Source organism: Pleurodeles waltl, chromosome 4_1 (assembly GCF_031143425.1).
Source record: "Pleurodeles waltl isolate 20211129_DDA chromosome 4_1, aPleWal1.hap1.20221129, whole genome shotgun sequence".
Taxonomy (NCBI): Eukaryota; Metazoa; Chordata; class Amphibia; order Caudata; family Salamandridae; genus Pleurodeles; species Pleurodeles waltl.
The window spans coordinates 785039203-785057605 of NC_090442.1; the positions used below are offsets into that span (position 1 = coordinate 785039203).

At 45.9% G+C, this 18403-nt stretch overlaps 1 protein-coding gene across 3 annotated transcripts in view; it reads right to left on the reverse strand.

Moving 5' to 3' along the window:
* LOC138288172 (zinc finger protein 208-like) overlaps positions 1-18403 on the reverse strand; it is a 74679-nt gene that overhangs the window by 37675 nt on the left and 18601 nt on the right. Inside the window, exon 2 of one of the 3 annotated variants that reach the window (XM_069229491.1) lies at positions 15986-16071. The exons of the other annotated variants lie outside the window; for them this stretch is intronic. The gene's annotated coding sequence lies outside the window, so the exon portion shown is untranslated. The remainder of the gene's footprint in view (positions 1-15985; positions 16072-18403) is intronic. 3 annotated transcript variants of the gene reach the window in all.

The following is an 18403-nucleotide window of genomic DNA, read 5'->3' on the forward strand; positions in this document are numbered from 1 at the left end:
CTGGCGGTGGGTCTGGTTCCTTGGTCAGCAGCCAGTCAGTGAAGTTGCCTTCACTAGGTCTTTGGTTTCTTAATGTTGTAGAGCGATTTCAGCCTTTACTCTAGAGAGAGATCTTTGTCGATTTGTGAAGCGTGGAGGTCCTCTGGGGGTTTGGAGAGTCCGTCCAATGTCCAAGCAACCCCTCAGCGGTGACTGTTGAGTCCTGAGTGCAGGAGGCAGGGTTTGGCACCTTTTCTTGGTGAAGCAGGACTTCAGTTCTCAAGCCTTCGGTCTTCTTTGTTCCTGGTCTTCTTTTGTCCTTGGAATCGGATTTCTTGGTCTAGGGATGCCCACTAAATACTGTATTTAGTGGGCGTTTTAGGGGGTACCTAGTAGCGATCAATGGGTCATCTACCGTAGGGTGGCTACACCCACTTAGTGATCACTTCCTGTGGGCAGAGGTTGCTTCCATACACCTGATTGGCTATTTTCATTCCATGCAAGTGGAAAATGAAATATAGGGGTCACTGCACATGCAACACCTTGGAGGTGGTGCATGCCAGGACTGACCACTCTACATGTATTTTGACTGGTTTCACGCCATTGCTTCCAAAAAAAGTGGGGGGATGCAACAGGGGCAGCCATCTGCTGCTAGCAGCAGGCCTGGGGGCTGAGTTTAAAGGGTGGTAAACCCTTTAAAGCTGACTAGCAGGGGAGTGCACATTCCTGCTGGAATCTTGCAAGCCGAACCCGAGGACCCGCCCAACAGAGAGACCCTAAATAGCCCTGAAAGGGGGATTGGTCATCTAGCAGGGTGACCACCTATCAGGAGGGGGCTCTGACGTCACCTGCCTGACCTGGCCAGTCAGATGCACCCAGAGGTCCCTGCCAACCTTGGATTCAAGATGGCAGAACCCAGGGACCCTCTGGAGGAGCTCTGGGCACCACCCCTTGGGTGGTGATGGACAGGGGAGTGGTCACTCCCCTTTCCATTGTCCAGTTTCACACCAGAGCAGGGACTGGAGGTTCCTGAACCAGTGTAGACTGACTTATGCACGGAGGGCACCAAATGTGCCCTTAAAGCATACCAGTGGCTTGGGGAGGCTACCCCTCCCAAGCCATTAAACACCTATTTCGAAAGGGAGAGGGTGTTACCCCCCTCCCAGTGGAAATCCTTTGTTCTGCCTTTCTGGGCTTGAGCTGTTCAAGCAGCAGGAGGGCAGAAACCTGTCTAAGGGGTGGCAGAAGTTGTGCTGCCCAGAAAACCCTAAGCTGGTAGGAGCAATGTTGGGGGTCCTCTAAGGACCCCCCAGAGTGCATGGAATCATACTCCCATTACTGGCAATAGTATTAGGGTATGATTCCAACATGTTTGATACCAAACACGCCTAGGTTCGGAGTTACCATTATGTAGCTGGACATAGATAGTGACCTATGTCCAGTACACGCATAAAATGGCATCCCCCCACTCACGAAGTCCATGAAATTGGCACAAGAGTATGTGGGGGCACCTCTGCTAGTGCAGGGGTGCCCTCACACACAGGTATTCGCACCCTGCCCTCTGGGCTAGAAGGGCCTGCCATAGGGGTAACTTACAGTGACCCGGTGGAGTGACCTGTAGTGAGAAAAGGGGCATTCACCCTTTCACACAGACTGCAATGGCAGGCTTGCAGAACATTTTGCCTGGGCTCCCCATGGGTGGCATAATACATGCTGCAGCCCATGGGGATCCCCTGGCACCCCAATGCCCTGGGTACTATATACTAGGGACTTACATGGGGGCACCAGTATGCCAAATTTGAAGTCAAAATGGTACAAGTTACCAAGTTGGAAAGTAGAGAGCATAATCACTGGGGTCCTGGTTAGCAGGATCCCAGTGAATACAGTCAAACACACTGACAATCAGGCAAAAGGTGGGGGTACCATGCTAAAAAAAAAAAAAGGGTTACTTTCCTACACTAGACAGCATCAATAATGCCCTGGGTAGAAACAAAGATATTGAACAACAATATGGGGATTCCATAAAGATTTGATTATGCCAAAAATGTTCAGCCTCTGGCCACAACTTCATTAATTCCAGGCTAATGGTTGATAAGAGGGTCAACATCCTAGGAAGGTTAACCTCAGTCTGCATTGTACCCACGTTATAGAGAATAAGTGTTTCATTTTAAACTGTTTTCACTACTGTTTGTCCATGTTACTAATGCCACTCCCTTTGAAATCATGAAGGTAGATGAATCGAATAATATATGACAATAAATTATGACGCAAAGAGTTAAGGAAGCTCACAAAGTCTATAGGCTGTATTCTAAACTCTTAGTAGGCCCGTTTTGCTTTACTGCTGACTGAGCCAAAATACACACACTGAAAAGAGTCAAAAAGAATCTCTGGAATGCACTTCTTAGTCTAAAAAAGACATTTATTAAATCACTTTGCAAGGCTCGTGAAGGAAGGTCAGTACAACCGAAAGTGCACCTTTAAAATGTGCAACAATAAAGTGAGAACATGTACAAAGAATCTTCAATCTATAAACAGAAAATATATACATGCAAAGATACAAATACCTATATTGACATATATATTCACACACAATGCAAAGCAAATAATTAGTAAAAATTCATCACCCTGGGGCACAGTTGCTCCTTTATCCTTCTCATGCCCGCAAGTCATTGACCCTGGTTCGACTGCAACGAGAAACAGGGATCTACCCTCACAGGAAATATATCAGGCATTCGACGTCTCATGTCCGATTGAGGTCTCTGAATCTCCCACCGTCGACCTGGGTCCCTTATATACCTTAAACAAGCCAGGAAGGAGATTTCTAGGAAACCCCTTCCGCTCTGTGAAAAGAGTTAAAAAATGCTGGCTACTTAAGGTCAGTTTTGAAACAACACATTAGAACTGGCCAGTTTCCCAAGGTGTCCCTCCCAAAACTAAACCGCTCCCTACTGTACCATAAACATCATTCTAGTACATCCTTATCTTGCTGACTGAATGACTCCGCCACGTTATGTCCTAGCCGTTTGGTGAGAAAGAACACACAGACACAGAATAGAAAACATGTTGCATAACATGTTTTGTACGGAAAAATACTTGCACCTTTAACGCGGCAGTGAAGTTACGCCTAAGCTGAATACAAAATGGAGTCTGTAACTTGTGACCGCTAATGTGACGGTGGACAGCTAAGCCAAGTGCAAAGTGTTGCGACATGGAGTCAGTGGTCAAAACACAAATATCACTACAGGACCTCACTTTTCAAAAGATTGGGGAAGACTTGTTTGTTAGCGACAGAAAAGTAAAATAAATATGCAGTTTTTATGCAACACTTTCGTGGCATATTACGTTTTTAGGCAAGTAGAGCATCGAAGAAACAAACAAAGCGATATGCCCAGAATCACAAACTTTTCCAAGCAAATAAACAAAAATAAAAACTCAATTAAAATTGTATTTTGAGCCTACATAACATCAATTGCATGTGGTCTTCTGAGCTCATTGTTGTAGTGTATAAATGCTAAGGGCTCCAAGTGGATTTACTTTATTGAACATACTGCAAGTCAAGATGGCATCAAACATCTGAGAAGGGGTGTTAAAATGAGAACAACAGGAGCAAACATATGTATCTTAGGAGCCACTTTGCCTCCTATCTTTTGGTACCCTCTTGCAGCAATTGCTGCTAAGGAAGGAGTGCAAGTGGTCTTTTATTGTTGTGCTACATACTTTTTGTGCACTATCCACATACCGTCTTTTGAATTAGATTAAACTTTTCCAAAAGGCCCACAATTCTGTGAACTTTCAGAGCGTTAACGGATGGCCTCTGCTCTAGTAAAACTGGATATTTCCAAAACGCAGGCAGAACTTCAGGAAAACTATTTTGAGTGCTTGAGGACGACTTTATATCAAAGGGGCTCCTGTGAACTATGAAGTGAAGTGGGGCAACTATGAAGTGAAGAGGTGATGGATGGACGTGTTTGAATTAGTCAGAATCACTCGTAATAACTCTAGGCACAATAAATTCACTCACTTTTTGCTAACCTGTGCTCTCGCAGACCAGAACCTACTACATACAAATTAGTCTTTGCTCCACCCAAATATGGACAGCCCAGCCTTAATCGGTAGGAGATAGCCCTCTTTACAAGAAAATAGGCAACTGTATATGTGCTGTGGACCAAAAAATTCAAAATATGTCTGGCACTGTCTGTTTTGTATGTATAGCAGTTTCAGCTGGACTGTCCTTTTGGAGGCGAGGCCATGACTGATTTACATGTAGTTGGTTTTCTTTTGTAATGGCAGAGTGAACAAAAATGATGAAATGCAATGCATACACAGCAATTGCCGGTGGTAAGGCTTTGTTCAATTATTTTCCAGTCATCTGCTTGTTCTTTTCCAGTACAATAAAACTGTAAAAATGCACTTGTAACCATCCCGCACAAGCGCTCACTGCAAAACAAGAAATCTGCAGCAGCAGCAGTTCGCAGTGAATGGCAGGTACTTCAAGGATCAAAGATCGAGCTTCTGGGGACGTTTTTAAACGCTAGACAGAATACTTTACGCCAAAAAAAAGAAACAAACGTTGGTGGAAAACTGAGTCCATAAGTAACATATATTCTTGGTTGTGGGGAAATCTACTTAAGGGGAGTAAGAACTAAGAAACTGATAGAACTCTGCTAAGGCCCGGGAATGGGAAATATAGATATTCTGAAGTGGTATATCTTTACAAATAATCAGCTATTCCCATATTAAAGAACTTAGTAACAAAAACAGTAGTTCATGGAATTCTTTACTATTTAATATTAATAAGGATAAAGTTGTAATGCACTAAACACAACCACATACTTTAAATAAATACATTTAGGCAGAATATCAGTATTATATAGACAAAATGAGAGGTGGAAAAAGCAAACGCTCACTTTAATATACGTAATGTGAGTAAAATGTAAAGTGAGTTAGCGAAATTAATGTGTGCTCTTTGCTCAAAAGTGAATCACACAAAATCCTTACAATAAACGTGTAATAATGTGAAAAAGAAGTCCAAATGATTTTTTTAAAAATCTGAATTTATTGCAGTTTTGTCATAAGTTGAAAATCGTTGTTTGTCATCACCAAGAGATAAACAGGTCATGATCGGGGATAGATATTTTGGTAACAGGCCTGAGGAGAAAGCTGGAAAGAAGAAGAAAGACGAGAATAGAATGTCAGAGACCAAGGGAAGGTCAAGGAATTATTGGTACCAGAGCAAGGACACACTTACAAAAGAAGTGGGCTAATGTTCCCGAAACCCAGGCGAAAAGGGAAGAAGAGGAGAAATGTGTACGTGAGGGAATATGTGGGCACAGCTGGCATAAAGAAGAACACAGACAAAGGGAGGTAGATGTAAACGTACCGCCTATGGAAAAGAAGAAGAGGGTTAATTGGTTTACATAAGAACAAGAAGAGAACTGAAGGAAAATAAGTGGCACCAACTGAATTACACAGAAAGATGCAGGTGCCAGGCAAGAAATGTGGACAATACACCAGAAACGATGGTGCCTGAAGGTGGATCCTAGCTGAGGCAGTGAGGCAGGGACCTTGTTAAGGATGAAAAGGAGACATGTCTGAGGTAATGTGTGGCGGAACCTAATAATGGGGAACTAGAACAATTGGTGTGAAACCATAGGGAAGGTGAGTATGTGCTAAGGCAGAAAGTAGCATAACAGTAGTCAACCTGTATCGTTGGGATGGAAAATGCAGCAGAATAACTTGCATTAGAACCAATGGGCAGTTCCACTTCCTTTTCTCCTAAAATTAGAAAACACTGATCTTTTACTTTCGTGTCTCTTGTTCTTATACCAGTAATTTATTGACCTTCCCTTGGCAGCCTTCAATATTCTGTTCCTTTCTCTCTTCTTTCCAGCTTTCTCCTCATGCTTATTACCAAATTCTCTAGTCCTAATGAGGACGCGTGCCGTTGACTTCCACCTTATGAACCAAAAAGTGATATATTCATGTCAGTTTTGTAATCCAAAAGAACGAGTTACTTACCTTCGGTAACGACTTTTCTGGTGGATACATTAGCTACCTGTGGATTCCTCACCTCATGAATACTCCCATGGCGCCAGCATTCTACGGAAATCTTCTTACTAGTCTCTGCACGTCGACGAGGACGTCACTGTCTCGCACGCGACGCCGTCTGACGTCATACAGGCAATAAGAGGTCCTCGACGACGTGCGGACGTCAGTACCAATCATTTTTTACGTGCATGAGAACAACCAGGCAATGCAATGAAAGAACAAAGCAACATCCATTATATTGTAAAAATACACCACATTGTATGAATAACTGTAAATCTTTTTATGTACATATATATATATATATATATATATATATATAAAACTCTCTCTTTTAAAATATATACACACACCAAGTATATACATAAAGATATATACACATATACCTATATATATATAAATATATTATATATATACATCTATTGCACCCTCAAAGACCAAGAGGAGCACACTCAAGGATTACTTGGCAAGACCATAAAGGCAACGGGGAGGCGGGTGGGACCGTGAGGAATCCACAGGTAGCTAATGTATCCACCAGAAAAGTCGTTACCGAAGGTAAGTAACTCGTTCTTCTGATGGATACAACTACCTGTGGATTCCTCACCTCATGAATAGAGTCCCAAAGCAGTACCACGCCCGGCGGTGGGTGCCTAAATGGTCAAACCAAGAAATCCTGCAGCACTGACCGTGCAAAATGGCCGTCCCTTCTAACCTCAGAATCTAAACAGTAATGTTTTGCAAAAGTGTGAAGGGACGACCAAGTTGCGGCCTTGCAGATGTCGACCACAGGAACACCTCTGGCTAAGGCCGAAGTGGCCGACTTAGCTCTGGTGGAATGAGCTCTAATGCCCTCAGGAGGATCCTTCTTTGCCAAAGAGTAACATATTTTAATGCAAAGAACAACCCACCTGGATAGTGTTCTCTTGTGGACTGCCTTTCCTCTCCTCTTGCCCACGTATCCAATAAACAGCTGATCCTCCAGCCTGAAATCCTTTGTTCTATCGATAAAGAAGCTCAACGCTCTCTTTGGGTCCAGACGGTGCAGTCTTTCTTCCTCTTTGGAAGGATGAGGCGGAGGATAGAACGTGGACAAAGTAATTGCCTGAGCCAAATGGAAGGGTGAAACAACCTTCGGGAGGAAAGCAGCCTTGGTCCTCAACACCACCTTATCCCCATAAAAAGTTGTATAAGGGGGTTTTACTGATAAGGCCTGCAACTCACTCACTCTCCTTGCTGATGTTATAGCTATCAGGAAGACTGTTTTTAAAACCAAATACCTCAAGGGGCAAGAATGCATAGGTTCAAAAGGGGACCCCATAAGGAAAGTCAGGACTAAGGACAAATCCCATTGCGGCATAACGAATGGCTTTGGAGGATATTGATTTAGAAGACCTTTCAAGAATCTGATAACAATAGGGGATTTAAATAAAGATGGTTGGTCTGGAAGACATATGAAGGCTGACAAGGCCGATAAATAACCTTTAATGGTAGCCACTGCACAACCTTTTTGCGCCAGAGATAGAGCAAAAGACAAAACGTCCGATAGATGAGCATGTAAAGGATCAATCTGCCTCTCTCCACACCACGCAACAAATTTAGACCACCTATTAGCGTAGATAGATTTAGTGGAGTGTCGCCTGGCCGCTAATATAACATCCACTACCTCAGGCGGGAGAGAGAAGGAACTCAGGTTGCCCCGTTCAATCTCCAGGCATGTAGGTGCAGACTCTGGAGGTTGGGGTGTAGAACCTGCCCCTGCGACTGTGAGAGGAGGTCTGCCCTGAAAGGGAGACGGAGCGGCGGGCACGTTGAGAGTTGGAGAAGGTCGGAGTACCACACCCTCCTTGGCCAATCCGGAGCTATTAAAATTACTAGAGCCCGGTCTTGGCGAATCTTCCTCAATACTCGAGGAATCAAGGGTATGGGAGGAAACGCGTAAAGCAACTGGCCGCACCAGGTCATTTGAAACGCGTCCCCCAACGCTTCCTGCATCGGATACTGAAGGCTGCAGAACAACGGACAATGCGCGTTCTCTCGAGTGGCGAACAGATCTACCCGAGGAAACCCCCACTTCTGGAAGATTAAACGGACTTGATCTGGATGGAGACGCCACTCGTGGTCTGCCGAGAAGTGGCGACTGAGACTGTCCGCACGCACGTTCAAGACTCCGGCCAGATGGTTTGCTATCAAGCAAATCCGATGGTCCTTTGCCCAGGACCATAGTCGAAGAGCTTCTCTGCTTGTTTATGTACCACATCGTGGCAGTATTGTCCGTTAGGACCTGTACCGACTGACCACGAAGGGAAGGGAGGAAGGCCTTGAGAGCCAGACGTACAGCCCGTAACTCTAACAGATTGATGTGAAAAATCTGTTCCTCTGGAGACCAAAGACCTTTGATCTCCAGATCCCCCAGATGAGCTCCCCACCCTAGAGTGGAAGCATCCGTTATGACTGTGGCCACTGGTGGCGACTGCTGGAACGGCTTTCCTTGTGAAAGATTGTTGCTTGCAATCCACCACTTCAAATCCACAGCAGCATCTCTGGAGATCTTGACAGTACCCTCTAGATCCCCTCTGTGTTGAGACCACTGCCTTCGGAGGCACCACTGAAGAGCCCTCATGTGCCAGCGAGCATGCGTGACCAACAGAATGCAGGAGGCAAAAAGACCGAGCAGACGAAGGACCTTGAGGACTGGAACTACCGCTCCATTTCGAAACATTGGAACCAAATCCTGAATATCTTGAATCCGCTGAGGCGGAGGAAAGGCCCGACCCAATGTTGTATCCAGTACTGCCCCTATGAACAGGAGGCGCTGAGAGGGCTCCAGGTGAGATTTGGGCTCGTTCACCGAAAAGCCCAGGTCGAACAACAACTGGGTTGTTGACTGCAGATGACGCAACACAAGCTCCGGGGACTTGGCTTTGATCAACCAATCGTCCAAGTAAGGGAATACTGCTATCCCCTTCCTTCTGAGCTCTGCCGCAACCACCGACATCACCTTCGTGAAGACTCGAGGTGCTGAAGTAAGACCAAACGGAAGGACCGCAAACTGGTAGTGTTGCGATCCCACCACAAACCGGAGATACTTCCTGTGTGACTTGAGTATCGGGATATGAAAGTAAGCATCCTGCAAGTCGACAGACACCATCCAGTCTTCCATGTTCAACGCCAAAAGCACCTGTGCTAGGGTCAGCATCTTGAACTTTTCCTGCTTGAGGAACCAATTCAAGATCCTCAGGTCCAGAATTGGTCTCAAACGACCATCCTTCTTGGGAATCAGGAAATACCTTGAGTAAACTCCTTGACCCCTTTCCTGCTCCGGACCAACTCCACCGCGCCCTTTAAAAGGAGGACTTCTACCTCCTGTTCTAGCAACAGGAGGTGTTCTTGTGAACAATACGAAGGGCGGGGCGGGATGAGGGGCGGAAACTCCCGAAAGGGAAGGGTGTAGCCTTTTCCCACAACACTGAGAACCCAAGTGTCCGACGTAACAGTCTCCCATTTGGTGAGAAAATGCTGTAATCTTCCCCCTACAGGAGAGGAGTGAGTGGGAAATGGTGGAAGCCTAAGGCTGCTTCCCCTGCTGCACCCCGCCAGAGGATGAGGAAGAGGCAGAGTGCTGCTGAGAGGCTCCCCTGGTGCGGACCCTACCCCTCCCCCTAAAAGATCTATAGGGGTGGGAAGAGGCAGGTTGCTGATATCTTCCCCGAAAGGAAGAGGAGGAAGAGCCACGCCCAAATCCACGAAACCTCCTGAAGAATCTGGAAGAGGCCGTGGAAGAAGGAGCTTGGAGTCCCAACGACTTAGCCGTGGCCCTGCTCTCCTTAAAACGTTCCAAGGCCGAATCAGCCTTAGCCCCAAACAGTTTGTCCCCATCAAACGGGAGATCCAACAATGTGGACTGTACATCTGCCGAAAAGCCCGAGTTACGGAGCCAGGCCTGTCTCCTTTCCACCACAGTTGTGCCCATTGCTCTGGCTACCGAGTCGGTGGTATCCAGTCCCGTCTGGATAATTTGGGTCGCAGCAGCCTGGGCATCAGAGACAAGATCCAAAAGACCCTGGGGAAGCTCTGTAAACGAAGAGGAGATGTCATCCATCAGAGCATGAATATACCTCCCCAGGATACAGGTCGCATTAGTGGCCTTTAACGCCAGACTGCAGGACGAAAAAATCTTCTTCGACTGCGCCTCTAGCTTTTTTGAGTCTCTGTCCCCAGGCACCGTCGGGAAAGAACCAGGCGCTGACTTGGACGAACAGGAGGCCTGCACTACCAAGCTCTCCGGCGTAGGGTGCCTAGATAGGAAACCAGGATCAGTTGGAGCCGTCCGATACCTCCTGGCCACGGCTCTGTGAACTGCTGGGGAAGATGCCGGCCTCTTCCACACCTCTAAAACCGGATCCAGCAGAGCGTCATTAAAAGGTAACAGAGGCTCCGCCGCGGCTGAGGCCGGATGCAACACCTCCGTCAAAAGGTTTTGTTTTGCCTCCACCACCGGCAAAGGCAGGTCCAAAAAACTAGCTGCCTTCCGTACCACTGTATGAAAGGAAGCAGCTTCCTCAGTATATTCCCCCGGGGACGAAAGGTCCCACTCAGGGGAAGTGTCCAGCCCACTGGCCGACTCCAGTCCACGCAGCCCATCACCCGAGTCCTCTAGCTCTCCTTCCTCTAGGGCTCGTTGGTACTCCTGCTCTTCTAGTACCCGGAGAGCACGCCTCCTTGAATGCAGTCGTTGCTCAATCCGCGGAGTCGACAATGCCTCCGCCGAAGTCGGAGATCGGCGCCGATCTTCCGAAGCCACCGACGCCGCATCCGGCGCCACGGGTAACTTCGGCGCCGACTGAAGAGCAGCTGAAACAGATGGACCCACCGGAGTCACAGGCCGAAATCTCGACGTCGACGGGATGGAAATCCCTGGGGCCAATCCCTCCGAAGCCACCGGAGCGGCCACCGGCGCCGACACTGGCGCCGAGCCCACGTTCCCAAACGGGAGAAAGGGCATAAAGGGTGCCGGCCGAAGAGGCGCAGGATCACCCAAAGAAAAGGCCAAAGGCCCAGCCGGAGCACCCCCTGGAGCCATCTGTTGGAAGATGGCATACATCGCATTCAAGAATGCGGAACTATCGGCTCCAGGGGTGGGAAAAGCCGGATACTGGGGTGCCTGTCTCGGAGGCGACCCCGACTCCGGCCTCGGCGTCTGCGCCGGAGAAAACAATTGAGGCTCCAATACCTCAATCACCGACGCCTGTCCAGGCGAAGTTGGTGACGCCGGAGAGGGCAACGGCGTCGAAGGATGCGGCGTCACCGTGGGGCTGACCTCCCATGTCTTTCGGCGCCGATCCGGAGACCTGGAACGAGCCTCCCTTGAATGACGCCGAGATTCTCTACGGCGCCGGGAGTCTCGATGACGCCGATGTTTTGGAGAAGACTTCTTGTGATGCTTCTCCTTTGACTTGGCCATAAACAGCTTCGCCTCACGTTCTTTAAGGGCCTTCGGATTCATGTGCTGACATGAATCACAAGTCGAGACGTCGTGGTCGGAGCTCAAACACCAAAGGCAATCGGAATGAGGATCCGTCACCGACATCTTGCCTCCACACTCACGACAAGGCTTAAATCCAGACTTTCTCTGCGACATTATTTCCACAGAGAAAGAGTACGCAGCAAGATATACACTGTAACCGCAAGAGTAACAGTTGCTCCCTCGAAGATAACCGTTTCGAATGCACGGAAAAAAGGGAACTGACGTCCGCACGTCGTCGAGGACCTCTTATTGCCTGTATGACGTCAGACGGCGTCGCGTGCGAGACAGTGACGTCCTCGTCGACGTGCAGAGACTAGTAAGAAGATTTCCGTAGAATGCTGGCGCCATGGGAGTATTCATGAGGTGAGGAATCCACAGGTAGTTGTATCCATCAGAAACATAAGATACAAGCGAAGATTGGTTTTCCTTGGTTGTGTGGATTGCTTTGTCACACAAACATAAATGTATTTTAATGATTTTTCATAAAACACTTTTGAGTACTGAGAATGTGTTTTTCACTTACTTACTAGACACATTTTAACTCATGCTGTATATATTAAAATTTGTTTACTTTTGGTTCTTTACATTTTGTCTATTTCATATTCATTGCCCGCTTAATTGTGTTGATTTAAAGCAGTAAATGCATTCAGTGCACTATGACATTAGTTGTCCTTATAAGGATTAGATTTTAAACAATTGCAGGCATCAATGATTTTGTTACTTGAATTTTCCCAGGCTCGGAGTCTAACTTTTGGGTACACCCTTGTGTACTAATATACCAGTATAAATGAATGGCGCTCACTTATTTTGTATGAAGGTGTGCAAACCAAACATCCCCTGAGCTGGGAGTGTTTACTGGTTTGTTTATTTCTTACAACATAGACCTTTGGGAACCACAAGAACAGTGCGAAATTGACTCTCCACAACATATCTTGGTCTTCAAAACTTCTAGTGAAAAAGACAAGGACACAGAGCAGCAGGGCCATGGATGGTTTTCTTTGTCTCTCATTCTCCAGTTTAGGTAAAGATCTCTTCCCTGCCTTGCACTGTCTCACAACTTTCGGCTTCTATCCTCCAACGAGTACCCCTGAGTCACTGTAACCTTATCTTGTTAATTTGTTTTACTCCTAGGGTCAAGAAACTGTACTGCTCTGTTGGGAAGTACATGCCTTGAGCCAGTGTCTTTAGTCACACTCTCTGTAAAGTATCAATTTATCAAAGTTCAAGAGTGAAAGTTCTTAGCATGATGAGATCTTTAGTTTACCATGACCTGGAATAAACCAGAAAAGAGCAGTTACTGAACAACAATCATGCTTGTTCGTGTGCTAGTCTGTTATGACATGCATTGGTTGGTCAGTGAAATATAGGTATTCGTTTAAAAATAGGAAAACTATTTTAAAAAACGTATTTCTATTTTGTTTGTAAAGCTGTTTTTATTGATTTGTATTACAACTGTTATAACAATTGCAAAGTCAGATAAGCAGAGTAAACATAATAGATATATGGGAAGGAAAGGTAGAGGAGTGTAGAGGAGAAGATCTTCACATATTAGTAAGATACACATGTACAGTACACACTTCTTTGTAGCAATGAGGATATATGTCCCAGTGGTCAGGTCAATAGTCAAGTTCTAACATACAAAAGGCAATTAGTGTGTTGAGGAATCGGGGAAGAAGAGGTATTAGTCCCTTGTACTCATGGGAATATAGGGGAAACACAGCTTGGTCATAGTGGGTGTAAGGATCATTATGAAAACGTAGGAGATACCATAGCTTGGAGGGGGGAGGGAAAGAACCCCCGGTACTACGTATACCTCATGGTATTGGTAGGGTATTGTTAATAGCTCTGGTGGGGGATGCTGCACAGTGGGGATTCAACGGACTGAGTGATGATAACGTTACTGCACTGAACGAGTTTCTCATGGTGAGTGAATGTTATTTTTGCCCTCAGCATTTACAAAAAAGGTGTTCCAGCACTCAGGCCCTGTGTGCAGCAGGCTCCTGTCTCTCAGAGAACGCAGAACTCTCGCCTCTGCCTTTGCCCACTGAATTAGCATTTGATAGTTACTGCCGGTGTGGGTGCCTTCCATTGCATAGCTATATTTGTGGCTTAAACAAAATACATTTTAAATCAATGAACCTGTGTACATACCTGTCCCTCCTGCCACTGGGACGAATTCCCAGCAGAGAGGATTCAGAAGAAGGGGGCCATAAGTGATATATCATTTCAGCTATCATAGTGATGATAGTTTGCCATTTGCAATAAAGAGAGGGGCAGTCCCATACCATGTAATAGAGTCCTGCCTCAGCCAGGCTGCATCTTGGACATTTGGGTGTAGGAAACGTATGCTTAATGCACTGGGGAGATAAATAGGCCTGATGTAGTAAATTAAACTGGGTGATGCGAGATCTCCTTCACATGTTGGAGGGCCCTTTTCTATGTCTTTGGAGGTTAGCGAGTGGGGAAGGACCGATGACCATCTATTGTGCTCCTTTTCATGGGCACAGTAGTACTCGTGTTTAGGCTTTGTATAGAAGTGAAATAGCTCGTGTTGGCCCACGTTTGATAGCAGGGTATGCAGGATGGCCAATTGTGGTGGTTCCACATCTCCGTCACCCCAGGTGTCTCGTATCACTTGACAAATGGCAAGGTATGTTAAGAAATGCCCTGGTCTCAAAGAAGTGGTGTCTATAATTTTTGCAAAGGATATAAAGGATCATTTGCTCAAAAAGTCCCCTACTGCAACTATCTCTGCCTCCATCCACAGAGCCAAGACATGACTCGTGCTCAGGGCCGGTTTGCCTGGGATCTGGGCTATGAGAATTCTGGCAGAATATGGAGGGATGTGGGTCTGCACCCTGAACAAATCGGCGCCAGCACACATTAGCTGTCATTATCATGTTAGTTCGCCTAAATCGGTTAACATGTGTTATCAGTCAGCCAAGTGTACACCTTAGTTCTGCATAATCGTGCCCTCACCATCTCCCGTTCCGCACTGGACGTCTCACTAAGCCATTTTAGGGGCCACTGCAGCTGTGAGGCAGCGTAATAAAGCTAAAATTTGGTGTGCCGAGACCACCCTCTAGGAGGGGGCGTTGCATGACATTTAAGGCCACGCGGCAGCGGTCTTTCCCCACATAATTTCCACAAAATGTGTTCCTAAATAATAGTGTCAGGTTAGTAATCATAAAACCAAGATGCTCAGAAGGGCCTGAGGCCACAGTTCAGCCACTCCAATGCAATGGGCGATTTCAAACCAAAACTTAAAAAAGGCACCCTAAACACAGTAAAATAACATCTGTGTGTTTACTGTCAGCAGACAGAAGTGATTCCGAGAGATCTCTGAATCTCAGTAGGAAACCCTTAACAGTCCTCCAGTCTACCCTTCATAAGCACAGGAAGTGCATGCACACGAAATAGAGAAAATGGTGGAAAACTGCTCTCCTGGTGATCGCGGGAGATTACACAGAACGAGTGACATCTGAAGATGACTGGAAATGAGGAGAGGAAAAGGAAAACTCAAAGCCCAACAAGCAGGAATGTGCAGAAAGCACACAGCAATCCGTACCACACAATGGGTGCCAGCCAGCGGAAAACAAGTCAGAAAAACAACCATGAAAAAACTGCACTATGAACAACTGCAAAACAAGCAAGCTGAAGCAAAGAAATCAAGAAGATGAACAGAGGTATAGAGGCAGTGTACTTGCACATGAGAAGGCTTCAGCAGGAGAGGTGAAAAGACACAGAATGGAGGAAGCACATGAAAGGGGCAGAAAAACAAAGAGAAGTTGGTGAGAAAAGACCACAGGCCTAAGTCAATACAACGCTGTTTTACAAATGCTAAGGTGATTTTGAAAAAATAATTTTCATTTTAAAGGGCAGTCAAGTCAGGGAACTCTGTTTAGTAGTATCAGTGTCGTGTCAAGGCTCAAAGGATTTCAAACAAAAACAGATCACAGTGAATAGAAGGGAACACTATGAAGAAACAAACTATCAAAGCGTACTGTGAAACATTATGAAATACTGTGTGAATACCACTGAAAGACTCTTGGTATTGCAGAACAAAGGGGACATTTCCAAGTGACCAGTTAAAGCATTGTGCCCTAAAATACTTACTGAAACCCGCTGACTAGACAGAATTATTGAACAAAACGAGGAAGTAAGCATGCAAACATACACACTAAACTACTCAACCATCGCATATTCAACCATTAAACTAAACAGCAAGAAGGAAGCTACATTAATAGAAAAGTTTCAACATGGCAAGAGAAGTCCACGAAAAGGAATTTAGACAGATGATAAACCTAGGGCTATATCACCTGCAATACTACAAGAAAAGAAAACAGCTAAAAATGACTTTACAAACACAATAAATATCATCAACAATAGACCAAAAAACAACCACTTATCTCCAATGAAGCCAAATTAAGAATTTACCCTCTCAATGATTCCGGCTGAATTCAAGACGTTAAAACCATTTATGGCATCCGCTTCCACAATGACTGTACATCATTGAAGGGAAACTAGAAAGAAAGACCACCAAAAATTAAGCAATAATAGAGGTTACAACACTTCTGGCAAGGGGGACAATAAATGGAATATCAAGTTTATCAACTACAGAAAGCCCATAAAGACCTTAAAAACAGAAACAGGAGAAATTACATAACACTTTTCTGAACAAAAGAAGGCAAAGAACGAAAAGATATGATGATGTTTCTAGAAACTCTTCTTCCCGAGCTGCTAACGTGCAACCATACAAAGTGTTCACTGAATTGGCCCACCAAGCAATTTGAATGAAAACAGCAAACAAGGGCAATAACTATGTATTTCCTTGAATACAAGCAAACAAGTTTGACATCTGGCGCTGCAAAAAATAAAAAGAAACCTACTTGACAAAAGATCTACATCTCTATAGGCAGTGCAAAAGCATCAGCAATAAGAAAAAAAACTAGACATTTAAGGACACATTTTAAGTATATAATAATTATATACCAAGGCAAATGCAGAATCCACCTACCGAAATTTGTATCAAAACCTTTATTGACCCTCCATGATATATCCATGGTTCAAACCTCTCTTCACAAACATGTCTGTGCAGAGTATTTCAGTGTATTCTGTTGTAGGAAAGTGCTCTTTTCGCCCTGGTTACCCTGCTAACCAGGCTCTAGCACCAGTGTTCTTTCCCAAAAACTGTACCATTGATTCCACAACTGGCACACCCCTGGCTCGCAGTTAAGTCCCTTGTGAAAGGTACCCATGGTACCAAGGGCCCTGTGGTCAGGAAAGGTCCCCAAGGGCTGCAGCATGTATTATGCCATCCTGGGGGACCCCTCACCAAGCACATGCACACTGCCTTTGCAGCTTGTGTGTGCTGGTGGGGAGAACAAAGACAAAATCAACATGGCATACCTCACAGGGTGTCATGCCCACAAACCACTGCCTATGGTATAGGTGATTCACTCCTCTAGCAGGCCTTACAGCCCTAAGGCAGAAAGCACTATACCACAGGAAAGGGCATAGCTGCATGTGCAATATGACCCTACAGTGCCCAAGTCCATTCTTCGACATTGTAAGTGCAGTGTGGCCATAAAAAGTATATGGGCTGGGAGTTTATCATTCCGAACTCCATAGTTCCATAATGGCTTAACTGAATACTGGGAAGTTTGGTATCAAACTTTCCATCACAGTAAACCCACACTGATGCCAGTGTTGGATTTATTGAAAAATGCACTCAGACGGCATCTGACAGATGCCCCCTGTACTGTAGCCAAACGTCTAGTGCAGGAATGACTAGTCTGTGCCAGTCTGCCACTTCCAGACAAGTTTCTGACCACATGGGGTGAAAGCCTTCGTGCTCCCTGTGGCCAGAAACAAAGCCTGCACTGGGTGTAGGTGCTTCACACCTCCCCCCTGCAGGAACTATAACACCTGGAGGTGAGCCTCAAAGGTTCAGGCCTCTTGTTACGGTGCCCCAGGGCACTCCAGCTAGTGGAGATGCCGCACCCCGTACAAAGACCCACTTTTGGAAGCAAGTCCGTCGGGAAAATTAGGGAAAATAAGGAGGAGTGACCACTTCAGTTGGGATCACCCCTAAGGTGACCAGAGCTGAAGTGACCCCCCCCCCCTTGCAAAATCCTCCATCTTAGTTTGGAGGACAGGTACCAGTAGGGTTAAGTGTGTGTCCCCCACCCCAAAGGCAGTAGAAACTGGAAGGGATTAGTCACCCTCAGGGACAGCAGCCATTTGCTACTGCCCTCTGACCCCTGTAACGCCCCTAAATCCAGGATTTAAGGGCTCCCCTGAACCTAGCTCATCAGATTCCTGGCGACCTCAAGAAGAAGAAAATGAGAAGGACTGCTAAGCTGACCCCCTCAGCAGAGAAGACTGAAGACACCAACTGACTTGGCCCAGCCCTACAGGTGACGCATCCTTCAGAACCAGCGCTATCTTAAAGCCTCAAGAGGACTGTCTGCCTCCAGAGGACAATGAACTCCTGTGGACAGTGGCCCTGTCGAGAAAGAAAATCCAACAAAGGACTCCAGAACTGCCCCGGAACTGTTGGATACTTGCAAATGTACTCCCCTGCAACTCAAATCTTGTGGTTCTAGAAATAAAGTAAGAAAATATATTTTTGCTACATAAAAACACTGGCCTGGAGTTAGTCAATGAGTGTGTGCTTCATTCATTGCCTATGTGTGTACAACAAATGCTTTGCGCTAGCCTCTGATAAGCCTAACTGCTCGACCACACTACCACAAAAGAGAGCATTAGTATTAACTACTTTAGCCTCTGTTAAGCCTCTGGGAAACCCCTGGACTCTGTGCACACTATATTGCTTTTTGATATAGTATATAC